General features: G+C 36.2%; 1 long non-coding RNA gene across 1 annotated transcript; it reads left to right on the top strand.

Annotated features, from left to right (window-relative positions):
- LOC128651509 (uncharacterized) lies at nt 1–26,984 on the top strand. The gene is made up of 2 exons (XR_008401104.1): nt 1–98; nt 25,918–26,984. It is a non-coding gene; the product is annotated as an uncharacterized LOC128651509 (long non-coding RNA).
- The last annotated feature ends 716 nt before the right edge of the window (nt 26,985–27,700 follow it).

Raw genomic sequence — 27,700 nt, 5'->3', positions numbered from 1 at the left:
GGAGGATCGTGAACACGCATAGAGCGGGTGGGACTGCTCTATACGTCACTTATTAGAAAATACGACAATAGCGGTTGGGAGGAGTAAAGAAAGCAATGGTATGGGTTTATATATATGTTTTATTTCCCTAATATAGAATAATTTTTTGAAAAAAGTTAGCGATTAGGTTATTATAGTATAGAATTATTGCTTTGTGTCTTCAACATGTTCCAAATTTACCTTCACTTTAATTAGGTAATCTGACGTTCCCATAGTACACTAAGTCCACCTCAGTTTTGAGTTCTGTATTTACCCTGACAAAGAAGTAGAAAGATGTTGCCTTTAGGTTCTTTACAATAACAGGAACACTTATAGAATAAAAACCATTAATCAAAAACAGGGCAAAATGACTTTTGTGACTTACAATATGCTCATTATGTTGATGCATTAGGGAAACATATTTATCTTACATATATTTTAGTGAGTAGCCTTCGTTTCTCCTAATTAGAAAATAATTTAGGCAATGCACTTAATAAAATAAGCAAGTACAGGCAATAAAAAATATAGCAATAAATCCAAAACAAATAAGTGAATTGACTTCATGTTTTGCCTTCGAAATAAATGCATATTCTCTAAATGACTTTATAGTGTCTCATTTATTCCAGACATATTACCTACAGTATTCGTGGTTTTGTCTTACCAAGACGGGTAGCACAGATGAGCTAGCCATGTTGCTACATACATTAAAATACAGAATCTGAATTATATAGAAAGCAAAACGTTATGTCAGCATTGTAAATATATCACATTAATATCCTACATTATGCATCTCTTTGAAGGGGAAAACACTACACCTTATAAATAAATGCCACAGAGGAAAACTAATGTAGATTTATTTAGAAAGTTGAATGTAACAATTATATCATGAGTCTACTAAACCAATGAGTAAGATATAATTGAAATTGAAATGTATTTCAGATTATTTAAATGATTTCAACTATATCTCCTGTTTAAGGCATATTACCTTTACTCAGAGCATGTTCTATTGTATGGCTGATATCTTGTACTAATGGCGTAATTACAGTAGTCTCTGAAGTTTCAATTGAGGTCAGGCCTCCACCTCTAGAGGGCCAATCTAGCCCTACAATCAGTAGGGATATTGCTACAGGGAACCGTATGGGTCCTAGGCTCTACCTTCTTCCTGTCTTACTCTTTTGTGTGCTCCATGAAAAACAGGACTCGCAGTGTAAAGAAAGTGTTTGGATTGTCTTTACAAATTTCGTGGCAGGGTTTCCAAGATGGCCACCCCTAGTCAAAAAGGATGATCTTCCTAGAGTTATTCTGAAGTAATCAATGACTCCAGACTAGTCATCAGAAGCCATCTTGAAGTATGCCCACAGGCCGAAAAATTAAATGAGAGGACTCTAGACGCAATCACTGGCTGTTCATACTTGTGAAGTAATCAGTAAGGTAATCTGCTAATCATTCTGAAGTGATCTACCAGACATTTTTACCTTAGCTGATGACTTTACAAGCCTGATGATGTCTGAAGATGTGCAAATGACTTCTAAAGTAGTTTGATGATGATCAAATGACTCCAGGATGGTCTCTAAATTAATCGTGTTTGTCCTGGCACCACAGTGTTGCTATACAGAAATGCCTGTCACCATATTTGTACAGGAAGTCCATACTCACAATCATAAAGAATCAGCTCCTGTTGCTCCTATGTGGCCATTGGCTCAGTTTCTGCTGAGTGCAAACAGCCACAAAGAGCACTGTTTAAATGTGGTTCCTGCCACAGTCTTAGCCAAGGGGCACAGTTAGGTCTAGTTAGGTCTAGTTAGGTCTAGTTAGGTCTAGTTAGGTCTAGTTACAACCCTGTCTTGTACATATGATTCTTTTCCTTGAGTTTTAGTCATGAATTATTTTTTTCATTTACAATAAGATTGTATTTATATTTTAAATTACAGAGCAACACAAATTAAGAAATAAAGGCTATCAAATAAAAATGTTAAAATCATGAATTACTGATTCAGCCAGAGCATGTAGTTTTAAACAACTTCCCAGTTTACTTAGATTATCAAAAATGATTCCTTTGTTTTTGCAAAGCATATTAGGGTAGGCTTGGGAGCAGCAATCAGCTAGCTCCCAGTAGTGCATTGCTGCTTCTGAGCTGACCCTTCAACAAAGGATACCAAGAGAACAAAACAATTTTGATATGAACATTAAATTGGAAAACTGCCTGCTCTATTTGAATCATACAAGTTTAACTTTGACTTTACTTTTGCTTTAACTATCAAATTCTATATTAAGTCAAAACAAATGAACAAGTATTTGATTAATAATATTTTTGGGAAAATCTCATTATGTTATATTACTATGGTAGAAAAAGCTTCACCCCTTAAAGGGATATATTTCTCATTATTTTCTATCATGCAAATGATTGAGCAGCTACTAAACATATTTATTTGTGTAAAAATTGTTGTATAAAAGTTGTTTTATTCAGGTAAAACTAATATGAAGGCTTGATTTTATTTATCTGAGTCCTGGGGCTTTATTGCTCATTCGCTACTAGGAGCAGCTTCCATATAAAAAGTTGGTTTATTCAGTACTGTACATGAAAACAAAAAAAGCACTGTAATATATTTTAAAACATTCATATCTAGATGCAACAGATTATTTTTTGTTTCATGTCCCTTTAAATACAGTAACTCAAAAAAAATCATTGCATAGCACATCTGCATATCTAGATAGATTATACAATATTTCATTTTATATTTAATTTATATCACTGTATTTACAGATCAATGTTTTTTTTCCCTCCTCTTTTTTACCACTATAAGTTATTTAGAAAATCACAATGTTCCAGCACCTGGGAGCAAAACGGTTTGCAATCCCAAGGGGTACTGCACAATACCCAAAGCAAATATGTATCACAAGGATTGTACTCAATAAAACTATAAGTTATTTAGTGATTGGTTTGAAAGCCCTACAGCGGCTTTTACAGCAAGTAGAAAGCATATCATGTGCTAACGAGGTCTACCCAGACTGACATGTGGAAATGAGTAATGTCATGTCTTAAAAAGCAAAAAGGTGAGGTGTTTTGAATGTCATTTGCTCAGATGACCACATATGCTACACATTGGTCTATTTTGTATCACTCTATTCCTTTATATTCATAAAGCAAACAATTATGTTTTTTTATAACTAGAGTGGTAATGTTAAAGCAGATTATTGTTGACATAAAACCGTGGACTCAATTCAGCCACTTCAGTCTTACCAATTCCCAGATTTTGTGAGATTCTCATTGCCTACTCTTTCTCCTGCAAGTTCCCCATCAGAGCAAACTGCCCTTGGCCACTCCCACAAACTTTACTCTAACACACCCATGGCATGCCCGCCTTCTTATTTATAACATGCCTGTGGTATCACAACTCCACTCCTGACGTGGCATCACCCAAAAACGCCACTGTCCTCAAGTCTCTCTCACATTTCTGCCCTGCAGAGTCCTGGAAATGTTGGGAGGGATGATTTCCTAGGTTACTTTATGGAACCCATAAAGAATAAAGGAGCCTTGAATAATATGGTAAGTTTGGTAACTGGAGAGTTTGGAGAGAAAAGGAGAGGTTAATAATTAATTTTGCACAAGAGTACAGGACTTATCTGGTATTGGCACCAGCAGGTCTTTTCTGTAGCAATGATACAACTTCAGTAAAACACTGTAAGACTTAAAGGGACATGAAACCAAAATTGTTCTTTCATGATTTAGGTAGAACAATTTTAAACAACTTTCCAGTTAACTTCTATTGTCAAATGTCCTTGATTTTCTTGGTATAATTTGTTGAAGGAGCAGCAATGCACTACTGGTTTCTAACTGAACACATGGATGAGCAAATGACAATCATTATATATATGCAGGCACCAATCAGCAGCTAGAACCTAGGTTATTTGCTGCTCCTGAGCTTTCTTAGATAAACCTTGCAGCAAAGGATACCAAGAGAAGAAATCAAATTAAATAATATAAGTACATTGGAAAGTTGTTTAAAATTGTATGCTCTGCCTAAATCATGAATGTCTAATTATGACTTTACTGTCCCTTTAAAATCTTTAAGAAGAATTGTATCATTTTAACCCCTTAATGACCACAGCACTTTTCCATTTTCTGTCCGTTTGGGACCAAGGCTATTTTTACATTTTTGCAGTGTTTGTGTTTAGCTGTAATTTTCTTCTTACTCATTTACTGTAGCCACACATATTATATACCGTTTTTCTCGCCATTAAATGGACTTTCTAAAGATACCATTATTTTCATCATATCTTATAATTTACTATAAAAAAAATGATAAAATATGAGGAAAAATGGAAAAAACACACTTTTTCTAACTTTGACCCCCAAAATCTGTTACACATCTAAAACCACCAAAAAACACCCATGCTAAATAGTTTCTAAATTTTGTCCTGAGTTTAGAAATACCCAATGTTTACATGTTCTTTGCTTTTTTTGCAAGTTATAGGGCCATAAATACAAGTAGCACTTTGCTATTTCCAAACCATTTTTTTCCAAAATTAGCGCTAGTTACATTAGAACACTAATATCTTTCAGGAATCCCTGAATATCCCTTGACATGTATATATTTTTTTTTAGTAGACATCCCAAAGTATTGATCTAGGCCAATTTTGGTATATTTCATGCCACCATTTCACCGCCAAATGCGATCAAATTAAAAAAAACTTAAAATTTTTCACAATTTTAGGTTTCTCACTGAAATCATTTACAAACAGCTTGTGCAATTATGGCACAAATGGTTGTAAATGCTTGTCTGGGATCCCCTTTGTTCAGAAATAGCAGACATATATGACTTTGGCGTTGCTTTCTGGTAATTAGAAGGCCGCTAAATCCTGCTGCGCCTCACACGTGTATTATGGCTAGCAGTGAAGGGGTTAATTAGGGAGTTTGTAGGGAGCTTGCAGGGTTAATTTTTGCTTTAGTGTAGAGATCAGCCTCCCATCTGACACATCCCACCCCCGGATCCCTCCCAAACAGCTCCCTTCCCTTCCCTCCCCCACAATTGTCCCCGCCATCTTAAGTACTGGCAGAAAGTCTGCCAGTACTAAAATAAAAGGGTTTTTAAAAAAAAAATTTTTTTTTTTAGCATATGTACATATGCTACTGTGTAGGATCCCCCCCTTAGCCCCCAACCTCCCTGATCCCCCCCAAAACCGCTCTCTAACCCTCCCCTCTGCCTTATTGGGGGCCATCTTGGGTACTGGCAGCTGTCTGCCAGTACCCAGTTTGCAATAAAAAGTGCAATAAAAAGTGCTTTTTTGTTTTGTTTTTCTTTTCTGTAGTGTAGCTTCCCCCCACCCCCACACAGACAAACCCCCACCACCTTGCTGATCGTTTTTTTTTTTTTTTTAATTTTTGACTTTCAACATTTTTAATTTTCAACATTTTCTGTAGTGTAGCGGTTCCCACCCGCTCCCTCCCCGTGCACGCGCCCGCCCCCACCCTCCCGTGCACGCGCGCACGCCCGTGCGCGCCCCCAGCCACCCCCGCCCACGATCCCGCCCCCCTTCACATAACCAGGGCCATCGATGGCCGCCACCCGCCTCCCGGTCCGGCTCCCACCCACCAACGCAGTAAGCCACCGATCTCCGGTGCAGAGAGGGCCACAGAGTGGCTCTCTCTGCACCGGATGGCTTACAAAGGTTATTGCAGGATGCCTCCATATCGAGGCATCACTGCAATAACCGGAAAGCAGCTGGAAGCGAGCAGGATCGCTTCCAGCTGCTTTCCACACTGAGGACGTGCAGGGTACGTTCTCAGGCGTTAACTGCCTTTTTTCTGAGGACGTACCCTGCACGTCCTCAGTCGTTAAGGGGTTAAAGGGACATTCTAGTCAAAATTAAACTTTTATGATTCAGAAAGGGCATGTTATTTTAAACAACTTTCCAAATGACTTTTATTATCAAATTTGCTTTGTTCTTTTGGTATTCTTAGTTGAAAGCTAAGCCTAGGTAGGCTCATATGCTAATTTTTAATATATGTATATGAGTGTAAATATGTATTTATGTACTTATATGTGCATAAATGTATTTACAGACATAGTTACAAATATAAGCACATAAATACATATGTATGTGCAGTATATATATATATATATATATATATATATATACAGGGAGTGCAGAATTATTAGGCAAATGAGTATTTTGACCACATCATCCTCTTTATGCATGTTGTCTTACTCCAAGCTGTATAGGCTCGAAAGCCTACTACCAATTAAGCATATTAGGTGATGTGCATCTCTGTAATGAGAAGGGGTGTGGTCTAATGACATCAACACCCTATATCAGGTGTGCATAATTATTAGGCAACTTCCTTTCCTTTGGCAAAATGGGTCAAAAGAAGGACTTGACAGGCTCAGAAAAGTCAAAAATAGTGAGATATCTTGCAGAGGGATGCAGCACTCTTAAAATTGCAAAGCTTCTGAAGCGTGATCATCGAACAATCAAGCGTTTCATTCAAAATAGTCAACAGGGTCGCAAGAAGCGTGTGGAAAAACCAAGGCGCAAAATAACTGCCCATGAACTGAGAAAAGTCAAGCGTGCAGCTGCCAAGATGCCACTTGCCACCAGTTTGGCCATATTTCAGAGCTGCAACATCACTGGAGTGCCCAAAAGCACAAAGTGTGCAATACTCAGAGACATGGCCAAGGTAAGAAAGGCTGAAAGACGACCACCACTGAACAAGACACACAAGCTGAAACGTCAAGACTGGGCCAAGAAATATCTCAAGACTGATTTTTCTAAGGTTTTATGGACTGATGAAATGAGAGTGAGTCTTGATGGGCCAGATGGATGGGCCCGTGGCTGGATTGGTAAAGGGCAGAGAGCTCCAGTCCGACTCAGACGCCAGCAAGGTGGAGGTGGAGTACTGGTTTGGGCTGGTATCATCAAAGATGAGCTTGTGGGGCCTTTTCGGGTTGAGGATGGAGTCAAGCTCAACTCCCAGTCCTACTGCCAGTTTCTGGAAGACACCTTCTTCAAGCAGTGGTACAGGAAGAAGTCTGCATCCTTCAAGAAAAACATGATTTTCATGCAGGACAATGCTCCATCACACGCGTCCAAGTACTCCACAGCGTGGCTGGCAAGAAAGGGTATAAAAGAAGAAAATCTAATGACATGGCCTCCTTGTTCACCTGATCTGAACCCCATTGAGAACCTGTGGCCCATCATCAAATGTGAGATTTACAAGGAGGGAAAACAGTACACCTCTCTGAACAGTGTCTGGGAGGCTGTGGTTGCTGCTGCACGCAATGTTGATGGTGAACAGATCAAAACACTGACAGAATCCATGGATGGCAGGCTTTTGAGTGTCCTTGCAAAGAAAGGTGGCTATATTGGTCACTGATTTGTTTTTGTTTTGTTTTTGAATGTCAGAAATGTATATTTGTGAATGTTGAGATGTTATATTGGTTTCACTGGTAAAAATAAATAATTGAAATGGGTATATATTTGTTTTTTGTTAAGTTGCCTAATAATTATGCACAGTAATAGTCACCTGCACACACAGATATCCCCCTAAAATAGCTAAAACTAAAAACAAACTAAAAACTACTTCCAAAAATATTCAGCTTTGATATTAATGAGTTTTTTGGGTTCATTGAGAACATGGTTGTTGTTCAATAATAAAATTAATCCTCAAAAATACAACTTGCCTAATAATTCTGCACTCCCTGTATATGCACATTGGAGCACTTTACAGTCAAGGAGATGAAAACATGTAAAAGCATATGTATGCGATATACATATTTAATTAAGTGTTTAACTATGTATTTACTGTAAATATTTCACATTTCAATGTTCTTCACATAGGGGAATATGTTCTAAGTATTTTTAAATACATATTCCTATATCTATCTGTATATATCTATACCTATATATAATCATGTATATATAAAGGTATAGAAATATATTTTAACAAAATACCAGATATATGTATAGAAATATGATTTTTCTGAATAAATAGAACATATTCTTCTATGTGAACATAGGAATGTGAAATATAAATATTTTCATGTTGGGTTAGCGCACTTGAGAAAATGCGATCTGGTTTGTGTGCAAGAAGGGTGTTAAGATTTTTTCCAATTTTCATGCTCCATTGACTTCTATGAGAGAATGCTTTAACTTGGTCACGATATTCAGAGTTCGGCTTTTTGCATGCGTCATGTTAGCGTGCAAGCAAAAACTTTTCACTTTCATGTTCCAATACGAGTGCTACTCAATGCGCGCAAAAAGCTTACTTCTAGCAGAGTTAACGCACGAGCGGGAGAAATAAATATAAATCAGCAATAGCAATAACTTGTAATCTAGCCCTGAGTAAATAAAACTTTTAATTATAATTAAACAGGATATTTTTCTTTCGTGATTTAGATAGAGCATGAAATTTAAGCATCTTTCTTATTTTCTCCTATTATCAAATTTTCTTCATTCTCTAAATATCTTTATTTGAAAAGCAAGAATGTACGTTTAGATGCCGGCCCATTTTTGGTGAACAACCTGGGTTGTCCTTGCTGATTGGACAGCACCAATAAACAAGTGCTCTCCAGGGTCTGAACCAACAATTGGATGGCTCCTTAGCTGCCTTAGATGCCTTCTGTTTCAAATAAAGATAGCAAGAGAACGAAGAAAAATTGATAATAGGAGTAAATTAGAAAGTTGCTTAAAATTGCATGCTCTATATGAGTCACGAAAGAAAAAAAATTGGGTTCAGTGTCCCTTTAAACGTTTAGACTTTTTTAGTACAGGAGTGGTTTGAAGACTGCTACTCACCCATCAAGATCAGGTTTTTGCAGGGTTTTTTTTTTTTTTGGACTTTTGCTTTTTGTGTGTTTCCGGTTCAGCTGGGCTTGAATTGAGGTTGCAGATTCTGTTATTATCTGTTCTATTCTCTTTTATTTCATAAATGTTAGTTAAAAATCTCAGTGTGTGTTTTACTGCCAATTAGCATCATTCAGCTTAGCTGTAGTTTAGTAATGGAAATATGTTTTAGTACCCTCTACCCATTTGATCCCTGTAATTGTTTTTGTTATACCACCTATGTTCATAGCGCTGCGGAACCAGTTAGCGCTCTACAAATACCTGAAAATAAAAAAATAATAAAAGCTATTTGTCCTTGAATTGGTTCACTGAGTAACTGACATGATTCTTCAAAGGCTCAAATAGGAGCACTTGCAGAAGACCTATCAGGGCTACACTAATATAATTATTATCAGGTGATAATTGTTACAAGACAAATATAACTCACTGTTATCCTTTGTATGAAAAATAAATAAAATTTAGCATCATAATAGTTTTGAAAATGTATACGTAAATGGTGTGTGAAGAGGATATTCAAACAACTGGCAATATCACATGAATTTGTAACAAGGAGGTTAATTTGTCTCACTTTTAAATAATGTATTCTTGAATATTAAAGGGGCAGGAAACCCCAATTTTTTCTTTCATGATTTGGATAGAACATATAATTTTAAACAGCTTTCCAATTGACACCTAATATCAAATTTGCTTCATTATCTTGTTATCCTTTGCTGAAGGAACGGCATTGCACTACTGGCAGATAGCTGAACACATCTAGTTAACCAATCACAAGAGATAAATGTGTGCAGGCACCAATTAGCAGCTAGCTCCCACTAGTGTAGGATATGAGCATATTATTTTCAACAATGGATATCAAGATTAACAAAGCAGATTTGAAAATAGAAGTGAAATTAAAAGTGTCTGAAAATCACATGGTCTATCTGAATCATGCAAGTTTAATTTTGACTTTCCTATACATTTAAGTATCTACTAATTACAATATTTTATTACCTTTTAATAAATGATTAAAAAAAACAGTTGGTGAGGCTGAGTTGTTGCACCCTACTGTATATTGAGAATATACAAACAGAGAAACATAGATATTGATGGCAGATAAGAACCATAGACCCAACAAGTCTGCCCAAAGTTTACTTAACGTGTCAACATATGTAGCTTGTATAAAAAGCCTTGGGGTCGACGCCAATATTTGCGCGGGTTTGGTATCACATATACGGCGTAACCTAGAAGTTACGCGCGTATATTTCTGCCGTCGCCCGTAGTTTTTTGGGCTATAGGCAGGTATACCAAACCCGCGCAGTTTGGTATCCAATATGCAGCGTAAGGACTTACGTGGCGAAAATGGAGAAAACTTACTCCATTTTCACCTCGCCACAAAAAGCAGCCGTAAGAAGCCTTACGCTGACTATTGGAGACCCGTAACTTCCTAAACTGGCTGCTAAAATAAACCTAACACCTAACGCATGCGCAATGTCTATCTCCCTGTCAACCGCGATCTTCTAAAATAAACCTAACACCTAACGCATGCGCAATGTCTATCTCCCTGTCAACCGCGATCTTCTAAAATAAACCTAACACCTAACGCATGCGCAATGTCTATCTACCTGTCAACCGCGATCCCCCCCCCCCCCCCCGAAATCCCTAATAAAGTTATTAACCCCTAAACCGCCGCTCCCGGACCCCGCCGCCATCTACATAAACTAACCCCCTACTGTGAGCCCCTAAAACCGCCACCATCTACCTTATCTATCCCCTAATCTGACCCCTTACACCGCCGCCACCTATATAAAAATTATTAACCCCTAATCTAATCCCCCTATACCGCCGCCAGCTATATTAATATTATTAACCCCTAATGTAAGCCCCTTACACCGCCGCCATCTCTATTAAAATGATTAACCCCTAATTTAATCTACCTACCCCGCCGCCAGCTATATTAACTATATTAACCCTAAGTATATTATAGTTAATATAGGTATTACATTATATATACTAACTATATTAACCCTAATTATATTAGGGTTAATATAGTTACTATAGTATTTATATTAACTATATTAACTCTATCTAACCCTAACACCCCTAACTAAATTTATATTAAATTAATCTAATTCATTTATAAACTAAAATATTCCTATTTAAATCTAAATACTTACCTATAAAATAAACCCTAAGATAGCTACACTATAATTAATAATTACATTGTAGCTATGTTAGGGTTAATATTTATTTTACAGGTAAATTGTTAATTATTTTAACTAGGTATAATAGATATTAAATAGTTATTAACTATTTAATATCTACCTAGTTAAAATAATTACCCAATTACCTGTAAAATAAATCCTAACCTAAGTTACAAATACACCTACACTATCAATAAATTTAATAAACTACAAACATCTATCTAAAAATACAATTAAATTAACTAAACTAAATTACAAAAAAAACCAAACACTAAATTACAAAAAATAAAAAAAAGATTACAAGATTTTTAAGCTAATTACACCTATTCTAAGCCCCCTAATAAAATAATAAACCCCCAAAATAAAAAAAAATCCCTGCCCTATTCTAAATTAAACAAATTTCAAAGCTCTTTACCTTACCAGCCCTTAAAAGGGCCTTTTGTGGGGCATGCCCCAAAGAATTCAGCTCTTTTGCATACAACAAATACAATCCCCCCCCCCCCATTACAACCCACCACCCACATACCCCTATTCTAAAACCACCCAAACCCCCCTTAAAAAAGCCTAACACTACCCCCCTAAAGATCTCCCTACCTTGTCTTCACCACACCGGGCCGAACTCCTGATCCGATCTGGGCGATGTCTTCCTCCAAGCGGCAAAGAAGAATTCTTCCTCCGGCGATGTCTTCCTCCAAGCGGCAAAGAAGAATTCTTCCTCCGGCGACGTCTTCCTCCAAGCGGCAGCAAAGTCTTCATTCTTCCGGCGGCATCTTCAATCTTCTTTCTTCGCTCCGCCGCCGCGGAGCATCCATCCCGGCCGACTGCTGTACTACGAATGAGGTACCTTTAAATGACGTCATCCAAGATGGCGTCCGCCGAATTCCGATTGGCTGATAGGATTCTATCAGCCAATCGGAATTAAGTTAGAAAAATCTGATTGGCTGATTGAATCAGCCAATCAGATTCAAGTTCAATCCGATTGGCTGATCCGAACAGCCAATCAGATTGAGCTCGCATTCTATTGGCTGTTCCGATCAGCCAATAGAATGCGAGCTCAATCTGATTGGCCGTTCGGATCAGCCAATCGGATTGAACTTGAATCTGATTGGCTGATTCAATCAGCCAATCAGATTTTTCTAACTTAATTCCGATTGGCTGATAGAATCCTATCAGCCAATCGGAATTCGGCGGACGCCATCTTGGATGACGTCATTTAAAGGTACCTCATTCGTAGTACAGCAGTCGGCCGGGATGGATGCTCCGCGGCGGCGGAGCGAAGAAAGAAGATTGAAGATGCCGCCGGAAGAATGAAGACTTTGCTGCCGCTTGGAGGAAGACGTCGCCGGAGGAAGAATTCTTCTTTGCCGCTTGGAGGAAGACATCGCCGGAGGAAGAATTCTTCTTTGCCGCTTGGAGGAAGACATCGCCCGGATCGGATCAGGAGTTCGGCCCGGTGTGGTGAAGACAAGGTAGGGAGATCTTCAGGGGTGTAGTGTTAGGCTTTTTTAAGGGGGGTTTGGGTGGTTTTAGAATAGGGGTATGTGGGTGGTGGGTTGTAATGGGGGGGGGATTGTATTTGTTGTATGCAAAAGAGCTGAATTCTTTGGGGCATGCCCCACAAAAGGCCCTTTTACGGGCTGGTAAGGTAAAGAGCTTTGAAATTTGTTTAATTTAGAATAGGGCAGGGAATTTTTTTTATTTTCGGGGTTTATTATTTTATTAGGGGGCTTAGAATAGGTGTAATTAGCTTAAAAATCTTGTAATCTTTTTTTTATTTTTTGTAATTTAGTGTTTGTTTTTTTTTGTAATTTAGTTTAGTTAATTTAATTGTATTTTTAGATAGATGTTTGTAGTTTATTAAATTTATTGATAGTGTAGGTGTATTTGTAACTTAGGTTAGGATTTATTTTACAGGTAATTGGGTAATTATTTTAACTAGGTAGATATTAAATAGTTAATAACTATTTAATATCTATTATACCTAGTTAAAATAATTAACAATTTACCTGTAAAATAAATATTAACCCTAACATAGCTACAATGTAATTATTAATTATATTGTAGCTATCTTAGGGTTTATTTTATAGGTAAGTATTTAGATTTAAATAGGAATATTTTAGTTTATAAATGAATTAGATTAATTTAATATAAATTTAGTTAGGGGTGTTAGGGTTAGATAGAGTTAATATAGTTAATATAAATACTATAGTAACTATATTAACCCTAATATAATTAGGGTTAATATAGTTAATATATATAATGTAATACCTATATTAACTATAATATACTTAGGGTTAATATAGATAATATAGCTGGCGGCGGGGTAGGTAGATTAAATTAGGGGTTAATCATTTTAATAGAGATGGCGGCGGTGTAAGGGGCTTACATTAGGGGTTAATAATTTTAATATAGATGGCGGCGGTGTTAGGGGCTCACTTTAGGGGGTTATAGATATAATATAGCTGGCGGCGGGGTACGGGAGCGGCGGTTTAGGGGTTAATAACTTTATTAGGTTGCGGCGGGGTACGGGAGCGGCGGTTTAGGGGTTAATAGCTTTTTTATTGTTAGGATAGTGAGGGGGGATAGCGGATAGAGGGTTAGACGTGTCAGGCTATGTTAGGGAGGCGTGTTAGACTTGTCGGGCTATGTTAGGGAGGCGTGTTAGACAGTGCGGGTGTTTTAGACTTTAGTCAGGTTTTATAGGCGCCGGCAGTTTCTAACGTGCCGCAAGTCACTGGCGACGCCAGAAATTTGTACTTGCGCAGATTTCTGGACATCGCTGGTTTGTCAGACTTACGGCACGTTAGCATCTGACGGCGACTTATATAGGATAGCTCGAGTTGCGAGCTGAAACTGCGGGCGACGCCGGTTCCCTCGCTTGCGCCGCAAATTGCGATCTATATCGGATCGCGCCCCTTATGCTCATCACAGACATTCTAAGTCTCCCACACTGTTTGTCTAGTGCTCATTTTCTTCCATACATTCTCATACATACATTATGGACATTGGACTTTTGGTTCTTCCCTGCAGTCAAAACCCAAGTATTCCCTTCACACATTCCTGTTAAATGGAAAAAAAAATATTTTTATCTCAAAACCAAAATAAATACTACATCATTAGAAGTGTAGGAAAATCATGATGATCTCATCACACAATAAAAATGTGTTCAACTAAACAGTTCTTTAATATAGTATATAGGTATATAGATGGTTCATTTATTTTTCAGTGCTGATTTACACATTTTTTGTCACAGTAAAGATATTAAAACTATCAGGAAAACAGTATATTCTTGCTAAACACTACACATCCCCTGCAAGTGGATGCTAATAATTTGTTATTTAAAGAGAATATAATTAGTATCAAATAATTTTCATTCTTTGGTTCATGATGCAATAATCTTGACCTCATTGCTACCTCAGGAAAGGCCTCGCTTGGTTTTCATTTGTGGTTTTATTGACATATTGTTTTATTCTGTTTCTCATATAGATAACTAACAAGATTTGGTTTGTTTGAGTATCAAAAGCATAACCACAAACCTACCAAGATCAATTTCTCTACATGAACTGATCCTAGAGATTTGTTTAGGGCAGTCTGATAGCAGATTATCAATATACATATGCATGTACTTCAGGCTAGCAAAATAATAGAACACAGTACTTAGAAATATGTGATTGCTATATATTGCAGCAAAAAATATAAATACAAATATAACTTTATGAATGTTTTAATTTTTAAATGGTGTCTTGCTATCCGTTAACAATTTAACAAGATTTATACTTTTATTTTGAATCCGCATGGTAGAAGAAACTTGCAGTTTAGGACCAGTTTACATGTGGCGTGCTGTCGCGCGCATCGATACTGGGATCATCGCGGGTGTTTGTGCGCTACAGTAGTAGTGCATGTATTAGTTGAGAGTAAACACGTTACCTCAAGCTCAATTTAATGTAATGTGCGTTGGGTTAGAGTGACTGCAGAGCTCTCGTTAACTGCTCAAATAAAAAGTGTCACAAAAACATAAAAAATACATTTAAAAGTGCATTTACACTCATAATAACACTGCCTGAAAAATAATTGAAAAATAATATTGCAATAAAAAGTTATAAGGGATCAAAAGATATGAGGTGTTAGGGAAAAAAATGACTGCAAACGGCATTAACATAGAGATACATACATACATATACATATCTAAATATGAGTATGCACATTTTCTCAAGTGTGCTAACCTGACATTAAATATTAAAATTTCAAATTCCAATGTTCTTCAGATAGCAGAATATGTTCTATTTATTCATAAATATATATTTCTAAATATATATGATTTTTTTTTGGTACAGTATATGTCTACAACTAAATATATACTGTATATATATATATATATATATATATATATATATATATATATATATATATATATATATATATATATATATATATATATATATGATTGGATATAGGTATAGATATATTGAGATATAGGAATATCTATTTAAAAATACTTGGAACATATTCATCTATGTTAAGAACATTGGAATGTGAAATATTTACATTACAAATTCCGTTAAACACTTTATAAAATATGAATAGTGCATAAAAATGATTTTACATGTTTTTAGCTACTTAACTGCAAAGGGCTTCAATGCACTTATATATGCCTTTATAAAAATATATTTTTAAATATTTTTCTTGTATTTTTCATGCAAAATACATATCTATACCCAAAATCCAGAAAAACACATTTCAAAAAAGTTATTAATTGATTTGCATTCTAATGAGTGAAATAATAATTTGAACTCCTATCAATCAGCAAGATTTCTGGCTCCCAGGTGTCTTTTATGCAGGTAACAAGGTGAGATTAGGTGCACTCTCGTAAAAGGGAGTGCTCCTAATCTCAGCTTGTTCCCTATATAAAATACACTTGTCCACAGAAGCAATCAATCAGATTCCAAACTCTCCACCATGGCCAAGACCAAAAAGCTGTCCAAGGATATCAGGGACAAGATTGTAGACCTACACAAGGCTGGAATGGGCTAAAAGGCCATTGCCACGCAGCTTGGTGAGAAGGTGACAACAGTTGGTGTGATTATTCGCAAAAGGAAGAAACAAAAAATAACTGCCAATCTCCCTCGGTCTGGGGCTCCATGCAAGAGCTCACCTCGTGGAGTTTAAATGATCATAATAATGGTGAGGAATCAGCCCAGAACAACACAGGGGGATCTTGTCAATGATCTCAAGGCAGATGGCACCATAGTCACCTAGAAAACAATTGGTAACACACTACGTTGTAAAGTACTGAAATCCTGCAGCGTCCTTAAGGTCCCTCTGCTCATGAAAGCACATGTACAGGCCCGTCTGAAGTTTGACAATTAACATCTGAATGATTCAGAGGCGAACTGGGTGAAAGTGTTGTGGTTAGATGAGACCAAAATTGAGCTCTTTGTCATCAACTCAACTCACCGTGCTTGGAGGAGGAGGAATGCTGCCTATGATCCCAAGAACACTATCCCCACGTCAAACATGAAGGATTAAACGTTATGCTTTGGGGGTGTTTTTCTCCAAAATGGACAGGACAACTTCACAGCATCAAAAGGACGATGGACCGTCAAATCTGGGGTGAGAACCTCCTTCCCTCAGCCAGGGCATTTAAAATGGGTTGTGGAGGCAACAAAGGAGTGGCTCAAAAAGAAGCACATTAAGGTCCTGGAGTGGCCTAGTCAGTCTCCAGGTCTTAATCCCATAGAAAATATGTGGAGGGAGATAAAAGTTTGAGTTGCCAAACGTCAACCTCGAAACCTTAATGACTTGAAGAGGATCTTCAAAGAGGAGTGGGACAAAATCCCTCCTGAGATGTGTGCAAACCTGGTGGCCAACTACAAGAAACGTCTGACCTCTCTGATTGCCAACAAGGGTTTTGCCACCAAGTTCTAATTCATGTTTTGCAAAGGGGTCAAATACTTATTTCACTCATTAAAATGCAAATCCATTTATAACTTTTTTGAAATTTTTGTTGTTATTCTGTCTCACTGTTCAAATAAACCTACCATTAAAATTATAGACTGATCATTTCTTTGTCAGTGTGCAAACCTACTAAATCATCAGGGGATCAAATATTTTTTTCCCTCACTGTATCTCTATATCAATATATCCATGATAGATAGATAGATAGATAGATAGATAGATAGATAGATAGATAGATATAACATTTCCTTCTGAGTGAAGAACAAAGGCATTTAAACTATTTCATAAAAAAGAAAGAAACTAAAAGTGGTGTTAACAGTATTTTAAAATTATATGGTATATGGCAAGGAGCTGGACTAGGAAGGGCTCAAATATATATATATATATATATATATATATATATATATATATATATATATATATATATATATATATATATATATATATATATATATATGCGTGTATGTATTGGTATGTGTGCATGTATGTATGCGCACACATACATACACACACATACATATATGTACATAGCAATTCACACACACACACACACATATATATATATCATCTATCTATCTATTTATCTATCTCTATATATACACACACACACCTTTGAGCCCTTCTCAGTCCAATACAGTCATATACCATATCATATTAAAACAATTTTTAAATATAAAGTTCAATAATTACAATATATAATAATTTACATATGTGTATATATGAGTGTTTATATGAGTATGTGTATATATGAGTGCAATACTTTAGTTTAAAATGTTTTTTATGTGTTCTGTTAGCCCTCACACTTTTCTTCAGGTCTCCCCTTGGGAGCAATACATAACTAACTACTATCCATTGAGAGCATAGAATGTGCTATAGAGATGTCAACCTCGCTAAACATTCTCTGGTAATACTGCTTTACCATTCACTTGTAATACCAGATGGTGCACTAATCCGAGCACGGCCCACAATAGGGCACTGTATCAATAGTGCTCCACCTGTAATCACAGCCTTAATGTTTGCATTACTAACCCCAGTTATGTGGCGTGCTAGATACATTTTTCGATTGCACGCAAACAACACCCAAAGTAAACGTTTAACGCGAGCAGATTATCGTTCATATTACAAGTTCAAACTAAATTGTTTGCACACAAGAGAAACAGCTGGACTTCAGATATCACAACCGCATTAAAATCTTCTTCATCTAGACTTCAATGGAGCACACTATTAAAAATAAAACTAACACTTATCGTTTGTGCAATAACCTAACACTGCAGTAGACCTACAGCGCAAAACCTGAAGGTAGTTCTACATATTATACATTCCAATGTTAAAACATATATCTATAACTATATATATATATATATATATATATATATATATATATATACTAAATATATGAATATATACAGGTATATATGTATATACAGTTTATATATATATATATATATATATATATATATATATATATATATATATATATATAAAATTTATTTATTTTTTTAAATACAAAGAACATTTTTTACTATGTGCAGAACATTGGAATGTAAAATATTTACATTAAATAAACAGCAAAAACCATTGTTAAATATTAAAATTAATTAAAAATTACTTTTCATATTTTAAGGTGATTGAGGGGAAGGGCACAAAAGTGTGTATATGTGTGTTTATTTGTGTATATATGTATGTACACATGTATTTATAAATATATGCTCATATATATAAACCCATATATATATATATATATATATATATATATATATATATATATATATATATATATATTAAAACATACATGTTTAGCAAATGCGTTTACTTTAAACTTAAAATAACCCCTAAACCATCCTTACTCCTACAGCTATTAACCCCTAAATTGCCTTAACCCCTATAACTATTAATCCATAAACAGCCCTAACTTCTACAGCTATTAACCCCTAAATCATCATAATTTCTACAGCTATTTTCCCTAAACAGACATAACCCCCATTACTATTAACCCCTAAACCACTCTAACCCCACTACAAGAAACCCCCTAAGCCTGCCACATCACCAATCTGTGAATGTGCATTTTTTTCTGCCATAGAATACATGAATATGAAACTCAGTAGCAAAATGTTGATCTGGACCAACTGCCGCCACTAAGAGGTAAAATAAGAGAATTTATTTGAAACTATCTGCTGGCACAGGAAGTAAAACAATAGTATAGTGTGTAATAACCCCATCTCTATAGTTGTGCCAAACAGTTTAATGTACCTTTAAAAACTTCACTAAGCCTTTTTTTAACATTTAATCCATAACCATCAAAGTGCATTTACATGAGAGCTGGATATGCACTGTGCACAACATATATTTGCCAGTCAGTACCCCTGTCAGCACAGACATTGGCATCATTTGTGTGCACAAGCTGCTAATCTCAGCACCATGCATATGCATACTCAGTACACTCATAAATAAGATCTATGTTTCAACAAAGTGCCAAGCTAAAATTACAAAAAATAAAACATGTAAAATTACAGAAAAAAAATAAACAAAGCTATCCAAAATCTAAATCTAAACTAATAGCCCTATAAAAATAAAAAAAATCCCCCCAAAATAAAAACACCCCCTTATCTAATACTAAACTACCAATAGCCCTTAAAAGGGCTTTTGTAGGGCATTGCACTAAGTTAAACAGCTCTTTTACCTAAACAAATTATTAATTACTCCCTAACAGTAAAAAACCCCCACCCACCAAACACCCCTAAATAATAAAAACTAACACTAAAAAAACCTAAACTACCCATCACCCCTAAAGGGGCATTTGTATGGACATTGCCCTTAAAAGGGCATTCAGCTCTTTTACTGCCCTTAAAAGGGCAATCAGCTCTTTTCCAGCCCATTAAATGCCTAATTTTAAAAATAAACACAAAAACAAAAATAAAAACAAATCCTAACACTAAGCTCCAAATAGGTCCGGCGGAGAAGGTCTTCTTCCAAGTGGCTCCAGCATCTTCTATCTTCATCCGGAGCAAAGGTGGCGCAGAGCGGAGGTGCGGAGTTGTGGATCCTCAGCGGCAGTCTTCACCAGCGGCATGGAGCGGAGGTGCGGAGCTGTCATCCCCCGATGCGTGGATCCTCAGCGGCGGTCCTCAATGGCGGCGCATAGCGGAGGTGCGGAGCTGTCTTCCTATACGTGTGGATCCTCAGCGGCAGTCCTCGATGGCATGGAGGCTCCTCTTCATCCGATGTCCATCATACACTAAAGATTGAATGCAAGGTACCGCAATCAATTTGCTGCGCCATCTTGTTCTTTGCCGCCATTTTGTCTTAGGCATCCATCTTGTCTAATGAATCTTTTATTATAGTGGTTTATTATGTAGTGAGAAATATGCTGATGTTAGGGAGACTTGCATAGATAGAATAGCCCTGAGAATGACCCTGACAATGTGCTTGGATGCATTGTTATCTCTACAAGATGTCAAACGGCTTTGATTTGTGCTGGGCTATGAGGTCCAGTTACTGTTATCTGAAGTTAGGTATGTCTGTAGAAATAACTCCCTAACACTCCTTTTCTTCCAATTATATTTTAAATGAGTTTCTTTGTTCTTGCAGAAATACTATGTGAAATTATGTAATTATGAATACGTCACTTATTAACCTGATATGCTGTAACTCTTGGCTATAAAAAGTGCCTTTCAACTTGCAATAAACAGAATAGTTTTGGATCATTGCTGCGTGGTCTGAGTTTGTACTAAGGATATCCTTATCAGGTAATCTACATCTGCTCCAGGTGATACAGTGGGCCCGAGGCTTCGGCCTGACCTGACACTCCCCCCATGAAATCAACACCTTACAGTTTCTGGTGTTAGCTCGTGGGATTCGCAGTTGGTGAGTATGAGTGTTTTTTTACTCTGCTTTCCCTCTGGGAATCTGAACCTAAATTTAGTCTTCTAATAGGTGTTGGTAATATATGATAAAGGGTTAAAAGGGATTCCTGCAGTAAAGAAAGAAGCAGGGTTTGTGCGAAGGTTTCAGTCCTGTCTGCATTTTTGATAATCCCTCTAGACAGGTTAATAGTCCTGTGCTAGTTTAAGACAGGTATTGTAGTCCTGTCTGGTAACCGTGCAAGATAAAAGTTGGCATGCACTTGAAAGTGGCATCGCTTTGTGATACGTGGGTTTGAGTCCCACGTGTGTTGAAATTGTCCATATCCATTTCTATAATAGAGTTTTGTTACCCACCTGGATCTAATGTTTGATATCTGATGCTTTGCTTTGCTTGCTTGCTTTTATTGCTATAAAATTGTGCTGTGCTTAGAAAATATTAAGTGGCTATGCATTTTATTATTGTTGCTATTATTGTGTTGAGGAATGGGGTCTGCAAATAGATAATAATGCACAGAGAAGATTACAAATTTAATTTCTACAAAGGGTTAACAGTTTCTGTTAAAGACAGAAACATTTCAAGCAGAGAGACATCCACTCTAGAAAGGGAGGGGGATCATAAAAATACTGTCAGTAAGCACTGCTGTGTAGATTCAAAGAGAAAACTCTGTGTTAAAGAATGTTGAGGGCAAAAGAAGGGGGGCCACCGAGCGCACACACAGATCAGAGAACAGAAAAAAAACTATTACAGCAGCTCTGTTTGTAAAACTCTTTCTTTGTTTGCAGTAATGAAAAGGAAATTTTGTATATTTTGATGTGTCATGTGTGGTGTGTCTGTTACCACGTGTAGAAGAATTTAGATCACAAATAAAAAAACAAAGAGAAGAACGGAGGATGTTTTTGATCCTGTTTGAAATGTGTTTTTCTTAATTTGTGGGGAAATGGCCATTCTCTGCAAATTCGGACACTTTCAAATACATTTTAAATTTGGTGGAAACTTAATCTTATTGTATTTTGATATATCTTTAGTATGTTATGAAATATATGTTTTCCTGAGAATGAAAGGAAGGAAAGAGGGAGTGTATCTCTGGTATGTGAGAGGAGATGAGCTTGTGTGTATGTATTGCTTTCTGTATGATAATTATTTAAGCTAGTTTATTAACTAAGAAATCAGACGTTGTAATGAGGTATTTGAAGTTTGATTGATGTAAATGAAAAAAGATTAACATTGTATTTGCAAGATCTGTGCACAGCGTTAGTGGAAAAGATAAAATATGGTTATAGGCTGCATATCATTAAATGTATCTAAAAGTATTTGGGTCCATTTCTGTTGCAAGTAAATGAATTCAGTAGAAGTTTTAATATACATGGGTGTTACGTGATAAATGGTTAGTCCTTAAAGGGACAGTACACTGTAACATAGTTTTGATATTAAGGTATTGTCAATGGCTTGTTATACAAGCTGAATAGTATTTATGAGTTTGTTTGTGTAGATTAAGTAGCTAGTTTTGTGCTTTCAAGACACAGTTATTGCACTGGGTTGAATTTCAGGTAATAAGTATATTTTATTGTGTTATATTTGTCTGTAAAACCGAAGCTTAGGGCTTAGACAGAGCAATAGAAATTGCCATTTTATTTTTAAGGACCAGTTCACTCATGTGAAAGGAGTTCATGAGCAGCAATAGCACTGTATTAGTAGTTTGCAAAATATAATTTTTTGAGACCTTTCTTTGTATGATTCTTTTTAAATCTGCCGTTTAGATAGCAGATATTCACGCAGTGTAACTTAATTCTCTCTGTAATGCAAGCTGAACTACTAAGTTGTCTACAATCTTAGTGTTGTGATCTGTGAGATAAAAAAAAAAGAGGAGAGAAAATATTTAAAGGGTTACTGTAAGCCTAACACTAGTATATTTAACTGTGTCAGCAGTTTCAATTAAAGATAATTTTTTAATTTTGGTAAAATGTCCCTTTAACTAGCCTACACCCCACTGTGAGTGTGTTTTTATGCTGGTTATGCTTGCTTAGGCTATTTAATGAACGTCAGTATACATTTTTTGTTATAAGTAAGGCCAATGGATCATTGGGAACAATTTAAAAGGGAAATTTTATTATTAGTCTTTAGTAGAAAGCTTATTTTTTTGTTATACACATTTGTTACATTTGGCTAGAGAGCTGCAGAATGGTGAATATCAGATTATAAACAAAGTTAAATCAAATAATTGTGTTGTTATTAAAATTTTGGTTATGTAAAAGTATAGACTGGATTCTAGAAGCTTTTCACAAATTATTTGTGCCACACCTGATTTATTTAAAGGGACAGTATACCATATAATTGTTATTGTTTTAAAAGATAATCCCTTTATTACCCATTCCCCAGTTTTGCATAACCAACACAGTTATATTAATATACTTTTTACCTCTGTAATTACCTTGTATCTAAGAACCTTCTTCCAGCCCCCTGATGACATGACTGTGACTGTTTATTATCTATTGTCTTAAATTTAGCATTGTTTTGTGCTAAATCTTAAATAACCCCCTGTGCCTGAACACAGTGTTATCTATATGGCCCACATGTACTTTGTCTCTTTGTGTTGAAAAGAGATGTAAAAAGCCTGTGATAAGAGGCAGCCCTCAAAGGCTTAGAAATTAGTATATGAGCATACCCATGTTTAGTTTAAACTAAGAATACCAAGAGAAAAAAGCAAATTTGATGATAAAAGTAAATTGGAAAGTTGATTAAAATTTAAAGTCCTATCTGAATAATGAAAGTTTAATTTATACTAGACTGTCCCTTTAACAGTGGATTTGCATGGTGCATGCGAGCAGGAGCTATATAGAACAGTGGCTGTACCATTGTTATCTAATCTTTCCCAAAATAGGATACTTAGGTATTTGTGTGTTCCTTTGTAAATTTATGGTTAGGGATTTTATTTGTAAATATGCAACTGGAGTTTATTGAGCATCTGCAGTGATTGTATCATTAGTATGATCTCATAGTATTGTGCATAGTAGAAATTGCAAACCAGGGTATAGATGGTTCTTTTAGGATTTTAATTATTTGTAGTGTTTTGCGAGTGCTGTGTTTCAGTGAATGTCAGTATATGTGTTGAATTTCAGGTTAATTGTGGTTGTTTAAAGTTTGTGTCGGCTGTTAATGTTTTGTTGTGTGGAATGGACAAGTGGTTTTAACTGTTTTATAAGAGATTGTTATGTTTTTCTCTTTTGTGACTGTGTGGGGAAGCGTGCTGTATGAATGGCATATTGAGTAGTAAGGTGTATTTGATTTTGCTTGCTATTGAGAATAGTATTCTGCATGCATGAGTGGAGTGCATGATTTATCTTTTAGTTTATTGTTATATTGTGTTTGCGTGCCACATGGGATGTTTCACGTAAACAAAGGTGAAGTATTGATGAGTAACTTTGTGTGAGTTAGGTGATTATTATTTTAAGTATTTTAAGTAAGAAAGTGAACCTAAAATGTTTTTATTTTTCTATTTTTGTTCTTAACACAATATTTGTATTTGCAGGATGAGATCATGCAGCTGTATCCAGAGATTAAAGACACTAACTGAATTATTTTTGAGTTTTCTATATTTAGGTAAAATCTGTACAGATAAAATTCCATAAGTGCACTCTTCCAAAGATTGAAGATTGAATGCAAGTAAACCTTTTAAAGAGAAAAAATTAAGATAAAAGACCTTTTGTCAAGCTTGTTTTAACCACCATACTGCAGTAAAAGTTGCTGAACTATCTTTGGATCCATTCTTTGCTTTGCATGCTGGTACCAGCCCCAGAACTGGACTCTGGGTAATCCATGACTGTTTCCTCTGATGTGTGTCGTCAGAACATAAAGACTATCCTTCTCTGGACTGTGCATGCCGGTTGATATTGAGGACCTGTTATGCTGTTACAGGGTCAACCAATTAAATTAGGGGAGTATTGTTTTAACTCGTGTACTTATATTTCTTGTTTTGTATGCTCTTGTATTGGTGTTATATTTTCTTGATCATATTAGTTATAAGAAGTCATATAGTTTTGTCTACAGAAAAGCATGCCTTATTGGTATTAGTGCACATTGTAGTTTATGTATTTAAACAAAGTAACCCTTTAGATAAGCGTCACTCTAAACCTTGCAGTATTGTAACCTATTGAATGGCCCACTGAGTATAAACAAATATGTTTGCACCTTTATAGTTTAAAGAAAATGCTACAATATATCAGAATATTTTAGACCCTTCACCCTATAGAACACAATGAGGACATGTCTCAGCTAGAAGTTTATATTAATCATACAGAGAAATATTTATTTAGGGAGCAGCATAATTATAGTTTATGAAAGCAAATGTATTTTTCCATTTTATTATGGTATGGTATCTGCAATTTGAATTTGGTAATTCCAGATGTTTGTCAAAGAAAGGATTTATCTTACCATAAAGATGTGTTTACCTTTAAGAGATTTTGTAGTTTTAAATAATGTTATGATTGTATTCTTTCCTCATACAGGAGTGTGAGATAATTTAGGTTGCATAAAATAATTAGTAAACTAGTAGTGTTTATATCAGATAAGATTATTGACCAATGACTATTAGGATCATAGTTGGAGAATTATAAACATTATAGATAGAAGCTGTGCAGAATAAAGCAACACTAGATTCTTTTATTTTTTGTAGTTCCAAGTAACCATGTAAAGAGATTCATTTTTTTTAAGAAAATATTTGTATTGACTGTTTTATTTTTTTCCATTTTTGCTACAGGCAGGCCTTAGCATAAGTTTTAGCATAGACATTCAGCCTCTTGATGAAGTCTAGCAGTTTTCACTTGCTTAGTATTCATGAAGTATTGTTTAAATTGTATAGAGAAGCTGTGAATTATTCTCTGTAAAGTAGCAATGTATTTAGTTTGTATTATATATCAACAATATTTTTTCTTGGTTTTAAATGACATAGGATGAGTTAAGCTAAAGGAATTGTGATGCTTAAAAAAAAGATTTATATGGACATAATTGTGATTGTATTGGGGTGTGTACTCATCTTGTGCTGTTTCTGTTCCCTTCGTAGACTCCTTGTGACTCGAGCGTCTGCATGCTATGGGGATCCACTGGCTGCCTTGTCTACCCCATGAACAAACCATCAGATTTCCAGCATCTCCCTGTGGAAGAACACTGGATAAGCACCCCTACTGCAAATGAACTGTATTAATGCAAAGTGTCTGAGGAAGATGGAGCACTCTAGGAGGACAAAGACTGTTCTTAAAGTGATCAGAGGCCACCTAGAGACAGTTGTGCTGTTACCATGTCATGCTTTACTGTGGAGAAAGAACTGTTGGACATATTGGGGGGTGCTAGCAATGCAAGTGGAGAAATAAAAGATGCAACGTTGTTTGGGGGTAGATGGGGGACTGGTTGGGTCTTTGTGCAGATAGACCGGTAGTTTTGGGGATGCTGGAGGGTAGACGGAGAGTATTGGAGAGGCCGCACCTATGTGCAGTGACAAATTGTGCCCTATTAGCCTATAAAATAATAACACGACATGTGAATATTTTGCTCTATAGTATTCTCACATATGTCCTGTTACCGTAGTATTAAGCTTATACTGTTGTTAAAGGCTTTACTAATTTTCTGCGCCTGTCTATTTTTATGTTATTCTGTTAGAATAAAAGGGTGGTATGTTAGGAATTATTGTTAGCATGACTAACGCCATCTTGTTCTTCGCCGCCATTTTGTCTTAGGCATCCATCTTGTCTAATTAATCTTTTATTATAATGGTTTATTATGTAGTGAGAAATATGCTGATGTTAGGGAGACTTGCATAGATAGAATAGACCTGAGAATGACCCTGATGATGTGCTTGGATGCATTGTTATCTCTACAAGATGTAAAAAGGCTTTTATTTGTGCTGGGCTATGAGGCCCAGTAACTGCTATCTGAAGTTAGGTATGCCTGTAGAAATGACTCCCTAACACTCCTTTTCTTCCAATTATATTTTAAATGAGTTTCTTTGTTCTTGCAGAAATACTATGTAAAATTATGTAATTATGAATATGTCACTTGTTAACCCGATATTCTGTAACTCTTGGCTATAAAAAGTGCCTTTCAACTTGCAATAAACCGAATAGTTTTGGATCATTGCTGCGTGGTCTGAGTTTGTACTAAGGATATCCTTATCAGGTAATCTACATCTGCTCCAGGTGATACAGTGAGCCCGAGGCTTTGGCCTGACCTGACACTCCCCCCATGAAACCAACACCTTACACTTGCATTCCTATTTGCTGAAATTTTGAAATCAGCCAATAGGATTAGAGCTACTGAAATCCTATTGCTGTTCAAATCAGCCAATAAGATTTCAGTAGCTCTCATCCTATTGACTGATTTAAAAAATGTAGCCAATGGAAATGCAAGGTACCCCAATAAATATGGGGTACCTTGCATTCAATCTTCAGTGTGCGACGGACGATCGCATGAAGAGGAGCCTCCATGCCGCTGAGGACCAGCGCCGCCGAAGACCGCTGCCAAAGACCACTCCCGTTGAGCACCGCCGCTAAGGATCCACCCATCGGGGAAGCCAGCTCCACACCTCCGCTCCGCCCCGCCTTAGCTCTGGATGAAGATAGAAGATAATGGAGCCGCCTGGAAGACCTTCTCCGCCGGACTTCAGGAACGGTGAGTACCTATTTGGGGCTTAGTCTCTTTTTTTTTTTAAGATTAGGGATAAAAAAAGAGCTGATTGCCCTTTTAAGGGCAATGCCCGTACAAATGCCCCTTTAGGACCAATGGGTTCTTTAAGTTTTTTTAGTGTTAGTTTTTTTTATTTTGGGGGGTTCGGTGGATTGGGGGTTTTACTG

This window comes from Bombina bombina, chromosome 3 (genome assembly GCF_027579735.1).
Source record: "Bombina bombina isolate aBomBom1 chromosome 3, aBomBom1.pri, whole genome shotgun sequence".
NCBI classification, from domain to species: domain Eukaryota; kingdom Metazoa; phylum Chordata; class Amphibia; order Anura; family Bombinatoridae; genus Bombina; species Bombina bombina.
Note: the sequence above shows the minus strand (reverse complement) of the source record. Positions and strands in the feature narration are given on the sequence as shown.